The sequence below is a fragment of the Phyllobates terribilis genome, unplaced genomic scaffold (genome assembly GCF_046119375.1).
Source record: "Phyllobates terribilis strain yellow unplaced genomic scaffold, ASM4611937v1 Scaffold_5110__1_contigs__length_54352, whole genome shotgun sequence".
NCBI lineage: Eukaryota > Metazoa > Chordata > Amphibia > Anura > Dendrobatidae > Phyllobates > Phyllobates terribilis.
Genome location: NW_027367858.1, coordinates 36878 through 44954, shown reverse-complemented (window position 1 = coordinate 44954; position 8077 = coordinate 36878).

Here is an 8077-nt window from a genome sequence, read left to right as displayed (position 1 = left end):
ACCCTTGATACAAATCTTGACAATTCGCACTCTCTTTCGATCATTTTAATGGACAATGAGGTTTTAATCATTGTACTGTTGATCTTTTAAACTGTTGGAATGTTGACCATGAAGTCTATCTTCATATTTGGATGAAATGTAGCCAGTCCTTAGTAACCCAGTGGTTTACTTGTAGACCCTTTGATATTTGTAAACCTAGTGTTGGTTTTCTCTCGACCTTAATGTTTTCAGTATTTATTTTTAGCGATGAAAAAACCTTTGACACAAAATTTGACAATTTTCACTCTCTTTTGATCATTATTCTGGACAATTATGGTTATGAAGGATATATTTTTAAAGCAATTGAATGTTGGAATGTTGATGTTACGCTCTATCTTTACCTAATGACATATTGCAGCCATTACTTGATTACTCAGTTTATCACTTGCACAATGATAATATTTTGGCATATTGCTTTTGAACCACTAGCGTATAGCAGGTCCTTCATTGAATCCATGAATATTCATTTTGGAATTCAATAAATGTTCATAGATCAACCTTTACTTCTGAAATTAACTTTCTGCAAAAATCAAATCATTTTGACATTTTATGTATTGCGGAAACAATAGTGGACTATTCGCCCACACAATCTGAAATAAAAAGAATGGGATTTGGCCTCTTGTTTTGGTGCCCTGCTATCAATACGAGATTCGGTCTCTGGATCCTCCATAAATGAAACTTCAATACTAAAACGCTCAAACTTATATCAGTAGATTAAAATGTCATATATACTGAATTTCAATACCAAGACGATATAATTCTCCTCATTTTCATCTATGCTCCATCTAGAGAGGAAGAAAAAAATATATTGTGGAATAACATTGAGAGAAAAATAAAAGGAATCAATCTTCCATATATCTTAACTGGAGATTTAAATGACATTATCCCCCTTTTGAAGGTTCTACCGCCTCAACAACTTAATAAGAAATCTAGGACTCATTGACGCTAAATTCACTGGGTTTCCCTTCACTTGGCGTAAAAATAACTTTCAAAATAACAATATTCTAGAAAGGTTAGACCGCGTTCTCATACATAGCTATCTTCCTACCATTCACTCTTCTTCAACAACCAAACGTTTTCCTTTCACTACTTCTGACCATTGCCTCATATCTATTACTCCTGGAAAAATTACCAATTCAATTAAACTTCCATTACGCTATTAGTCTGTGTAGGCAGACTTCTACGCTTATCATAAACTAGTCCACAAAGTTTGAAAATATAAAATGAATGGCTCATACATGTTCAAATTCTCTAATGAACTAAACTTACTAAAACAATACTCCAAGGATTGGCCTAGAAAGAACACCCACAATAATTTTGAACAACTCAAAAGAATAGAATCTCAGTTGGTAGAGTTGTATGATTCCCTCCTCCAAAACCCTCACAATAGGTATAATAGAAATCCTATTGAAAATGATTCTAGAGAAGTCAATTGTTTACTAACCTTCTAGAGCAAATAATATGAAAAACAAGGCAAAAATCAACTATCTCAATAACGCCGAAAATAATACTAGTTATTTCCACTATATCGCTAAAATCCGATCATTCCATCAAGCTATCCTTAAATTCCAATTGTCTAATGGTACCCTCCTTACTACTCAAGATGATATCTCTAGTAGAATTACTCTTGAACTCACCAAAAGATTTACAAAGGACATGCACCGATCCCCTACAAACCAGGAACTGAGTATTATCTCGTTAATTATTTCAGACTCGGATAATTATCTATTAATGAAGAATCCTAACTATGAAGAAATTAAGAATGCAGTGTTCGAACAACCAGCATACAAAACACCTTGTCCAGATGTTTTTCTGGTAGACTTTTACAAAAAAATAAATTGGCATATTATCCGCCCTTCCTTATGTGACGCTATAAAAGCTTTCTTTCACTCTAAGAGATTGCACTCACACTGGAACCACTCTTTCATTGCCTTAATCCCTAAAAATGAGACACCTAAAAATGTTAATCACTATCGTCATATTAGTCTTTGCAATTCTTCGTATAAAATTTTGTTTAAATTAATTCTTAACAGACTAAAATCTCCGATGCCTAAACTCAACCCTAAATTCCAAAGCGCTTTTGTAGAAGGGAGATTAATTCATGATAATATCCTTGCTCCTCACGTGATATTTCACACATTCCATAATAATAATTCTAAAACCGCCAAATGGATGGCTATTAAAATGGATATGGAAAAAGCATACGATAAACTAGATTGGAACTTCCTTCTCTCAGTGCTCCATGCCTTTGGGTTCTCCCAAGACTGGATCAATATAATTATACAACTGATTACAACCTCCAAACTGTCAGCACTTACAAATAATCAACTTTGCCTCGAATTCTCTCCTTCGTGTGGAATCAGACAAGGTGATCCGATCTCACCCTTTCTCTTTATCCTTGCCATGGAATATTTTTCCCAATCCCTCCAAAAAATAGCTCTAAATTCTGATAGGCAAGTGGGTATTAAACTTACTAGAAATGGCAATATCATTTTCGCCTATGAAAATTCTAGAAATATAAATTACATTAAATCGTTTCTCCAGAGTTTTTCAAGTATTAGTGGTCTAACAATCAATTTTAACAAAAAATCCATCCAATTCTCGAAAAATCTCCCAAAACAAACGGCGAAAAAACTTGGCTAGTTTAATGAACATCCCCATAAAATTAAAAAAATACCTTGGGATCCCATTGTAAACGGTAGAATTTGAAAAAAAACTTTCGAAACCTACAAGCATAATTTAAAACAACAACTATCTCGATGGAAGGCCAATGCCCTCTCTCCGGCTGGTAGAACTATCCTGATTAAATCAAATCTATCTTCCAAAATGAACCATGTCATGCAAGTCTTTCTACTCCACAAAGGCCTTTGCAAAGAGTTTGATGAAATCCGCAAGAGATTTTTCTGTATGAACTATGATAGGAACTTTCACCCTCTAATTGGCTGGGATAATATTTGTAAACCAAAAAACGTAGGAGGTCTCGGCATCCGTCTTTCCTTTGAACATAATAAAGCTCTACAGATGAAAATTCTATGGAGTCTCCTCTCGAACCCGATTCTTTATGTCGCTTCTATTATTCATGAAAAATATATTAATAAACAACCGCCTTGATGACATGCAGAAATCCCATAAATTCTCCTGGCAATTCAACATGCTCCTATCTATTAAAGAATAATTTTTCTCTAATATCCTCTGGTCCGTTGAAGACGGATCTCGTATCTCCTTCTAGCGCGACCATTGGATTCCTAATGTCAACTTAAAAGATCATTTTAACCCCAACCTTGTTAATGTCAAAGTTGATGATTTTATTTCTACTTCAATACAATGGAATCTCAATTCCCTAAGACAATTTCTTCCTAAGCAAGTGTTTCCAGTATAGAAAAAATTTATATCCCCTGCACGTCTATCCCGGACTCTCCAATCTGGTTCCCTAGTCGATAATGTACCTTTTCATCGAAACTAGCATTTGATTAGTTGAGAGCGAGATCTAACATTCCATTTGATGACCAGATATGGACTCTTGATATTCCTCCAAAAATTATCTTTTCTTATGGAAAGAATGTTCGAATAACCTTCCTACAACATAACAAATCAATCAATATTACCACAAAGTCCCCAAAATGTGCTAGCTATGCAATCAAGTCAATGAGAAAACTACCCATTTATTTTTCCAATGTAACTTACCATTACAACGTTCGCTATTTTAGCGGATCGTCTTGGTTATACCTTCAATCTTCCAAAGGATTAAGACTTCTTACAATCTCTTAACCTTTTTCAGAATTCAAACAAGAATTGTAACTTTGCACTCTTCCTTTGGTGGAATATCTTTTTCACTAGGAATAATTGTGTTTCGCAAGGAATAGTATAGATACCCGGAGTCCCGTGAAAAAGTTATTTCTAGAGCTCTTTCGCAATATTCAATGTGGAGACACAAAAAAAAAAAACAAGGGGTCAATCAAAAGTCCCGTAGTTGCGCCCTCGTCTCACTCAAGGTGTAGAAACCCATCTCGATCTCAAGGGTGGTCGCCTCCATATGACGATTGGATTAAGCTCAATTTTGACGGATCCGTCAACTCTTCTGGAAGTTTTATTGGATACATTATTAGAAACTCGACCGGAAACATTATCACTGCTCACCAAACTCAATCAATGTTTCGACTCCACTCCAAGAGGAAGCCCTCGTTGCTTTGGCTGGTGTAAGGGCGGCACATGCTTTGAGATTTTAAAAAGTGGTTATTGAAGGATACAATGCATCAATCATTCACTCTATTCACCGAACATGGAAGGTCCCAGGCACATCACACAAATCATTAAAGACACCACTAAGATCTTAGATTGCTTCATGGAGTCCAAGACTTCACGTATCAAAAGCGAAGCAAATGCGGTAGCTGATTTCATGCAAAAAGCTCTTGGAATGATGAAGAATGTAGATTTAGTTATCGAATTCCAAAAAATAGCGTTTGTACCTCTAGATTTCCAAATTCACATTTGAACCCGAGAAGGTGCTTGATTTTGTAAAGATCATCCGCTCTGATGATTTAAAGATTCCGGTGTAAGAATTTCCTTTGTATCGCTTGTTAAAAAAATTATAGGATTGAATTGATGGAAAAAGCAATTAAGATAAATATATCTTTCCAATTTTGAAAATGCTTCGCATGGTGTTGTAACGTGTCAAATTTTGTCTTTGATTCATAATATTTAAAGTAAAGTCGGTGAACGCTTGAACCTGTGTGTATTCTTAGACTCGTCAAAAGAGAAGTAGAAGAGGATTGATTTGTTGAAATCAACATTGTCACTCTGTATTTCTATGACAGGAGGAGACTGTTTTATAAGAGATAGTGTGCTGTTTATTTATAATTTTTTAATAAATCAAAACAAGTATTCGAATCTGATATGAGCAGTGGTTGGTCAGTCAAAAAATATAAAGGACTTGACTCAGTACACACGTGACTGGTTTTCATAAATAATGCTAATAAAAGTATGAGGGAGGGTCAAATAATTACAAACCTTAAGAAAAACCCAACTGACACATGAACTATTGATCTTTCTCCATCCAACACACTATATAATCTAGAAGTCAATGGCATTTTAACACGGATGGGTATTTTGGTAATTTGTTCCTTATTTCTTTTCTCTCTCAGCCATCGTATCTTCCTATCCCGCAACCTCCCTCTTGCTTTCTATGATCTTCGTATCTGGCGACCTCCTTCTCGCCCTTCTTGGGTGTGCCAACGAATCATCACCACTTTGTATAAGAGGTTGATTTTTCTCTAGTTTGACAAATCTCCTTTAATCGACGGTTCAAATGAAATTTCTCCTTAATGGCCAAACTCCCAATACCTTGGACAATTTTCCATTCGAACTGCGTAGGCAGTTTCGCAAACACCCTAACACAACACAACTGAATCAATGGATCAACGGTTGGAGAAGCAAATAGATCTCATAAGCGATTTAAGAACATTGTATCTTCCCGTTAATTTGTTATTAAAAGAAAAAAATGAAGAATCTGAATCAAGTAGAGAAGTTGCGGAAGAAAAGTTACCTAACTTAGCAGAGTTGGGATCACATGAGTACAACCATAAAATGAGTACATGAGTACAAGTCTCATCCCTCCATTTATTTTTATCCGAAGGTCCATGTCTCCCAAAGCTTTAGGAAATTTTTAACAAAGGAAGGGTATTATGGACTTTTTAATTCATTCCACAACATTGACCCATCGCCCACTCTTCCAAATCACTCCTCTTCCATTGTCGTTCGATCGCTTGATCATCATATTCATGTTTGTTGGATCTCTACCTTGGTGGGAAGTTGTTCGTTTCATCTCCGTCTTTGTCCGTCTCCAGTTTACCTCTTGCAGAAGGCGCTCTCGAACAACTTCGATTAGGGGCAAGTAAGAGGGAGATATAATCAACGCCGGATTAGCCTAATCAACACCGATCCATGGAGAATGGACTTAAAGAGCTTCATATCGCGAGTGTTGCGATGCGTCCGAATTTGGCACTATAGACTCCAAAAATTATCCCCATTTCGATGTTAATTTTGTTGCTAGTTGCTGGTTCACAATGGAGGTGGTCGATCCAGCAGCGCTGGTCAATAGATAACCTTCACCGGTAGAGGCGGAAGAGGCTCCGCCATCCCTCCCCTTCGCACAAATCCCTTTTATGTATCTTACAGTCGGGGGTAAACCCCTTTCTGCAAATTAGGGTTTTGACTTTGATCTTCTCGTTGCAATTACTAATTGAATTAATTTGGTTGTATGTAAATTGATTAACAGATGTATGTTGAATGTGTTTAGCTTGTATAAGCTATATTGTGTACTATTTGGTCAAAAATTTGAGGACAAAAACTTATGTAGATGAAAAGCTCTGTATCTCTCTTGTGTTGAATTTGGTTCATTGTTTGGACACCAACCGAACATATTTGCCATCAATTGTGATTCACAAGCTCGATTTAACCCGGTGATCAGCAACAAATAGAAACTATGTCAACAAAATATCATTGAATAGAACTTAAACAGATGGAAAAATACACTTACCTTCTTTTCTAGAGTACTGCTAAGCTTTGTAACATTGATGAGATCCCAAATTCTTGACGAGACTTTTTCACAAGTTTCTGCAACTTCTTCATCTTTACATCTCTATCATGTGTCTGTTAAAACAATACATTACATGAATTAAGCATCAACCATGGAGTAAAAAGAGTAATAATAAAATGAAGAGAATACACACATATTACAGGATTGAAGACAATAGCTTCTTCCATTTTGTCTTCTTCTCATGCCCTCCATTTTCATGTTCATCGTGTTTTCCCTTCTTTATTTTCTTGTATGTTTTTACCACTTTGCCATTTTTCTTGTTGTGTTTGATCATCTTTACTGTTACATTTTGTCTTTCTCTTCTTCATTTGTAGATTTTATCTTCACCGACATCATTAGTTGGTTTTTTAGCTTCTTCTTTAGCATCATTATTTTCTTCGGCTACAAGTACATCAGGTAAATTAGACACTTTTATTGGTTTATGTTGGTTTGCATCATGAATTAGACATTTCTTATGAAAGTGCATTTCATAACTATTTGTTTCTTTGCTCACACAACAAACAACATTAAAGGGTTCAGTAGGGCCACTACTAGGAAGACGTCGATCTTTGACCATGATGGAAAGATCATCCTTTCTAAATTTAGCAGGCTCATCATAAACGCGAGCGTCAAGTCACACGACTTCTAGTCTTCATGAAAGTGGTTGAGCCCAGCACAATTTTTACTATAGGATTATCCTTTTGTTTAATATCACAAAGAATCAGAAATTTTGAGCTCCTTTTGGTCAAATATCTCTTCTTGGTTATGATGTGATATGGTATGATTGAGGGGATTAGTATGTACTAATCCCTCCCTCCATTGAAGGTAAAGAAGAAATTTTGGATTTGGGAAGAAAAAGAAGGAATTAGTGTTAATTGCGAATATGTATTTGAGATGCCTTATATAAAAATTGATGAACCTTATATATAAAATTCATGAACCTTGTATATAATTTGATGACCCTTACATATAAGATTTATGGACCTTCGTTATAGGTTCATGAACCTTAAATATAAAACAACAAAAATTCTTAGACTTTAAAAATCTCATAATTTCTAAATAGGTGAGTGAAATCATATGAGAAAATTCATTTACTTATTATAAAAATAAACGAATGTGAAAAAAATATCATGGATATCGAAAAGAAAAATCGTGAGTTTAAAGAGACGTGAATCATTAATGGAATTTTGTGAAAGAAATTCATGAACTGCCAATATAAAACCCATTAATTACCACAAAAAATTCTTATAAATTCACAAATTCTCATAGAGTTGTAAATAGACGAGTGAGCCTTTAATAAGAACCTCATAAACTTATTATAGAAGATTCATGGAGCTAAAAATATCATAGACATCCAAATTAAAAATTATGAGAAAAAAGAGGCGAGCCTCCAATGAATTTTATTAAAGAAATTTTGTGAACCTTTAGTATAATTTTATGAACCTTTCAATAAAATTGTCATGT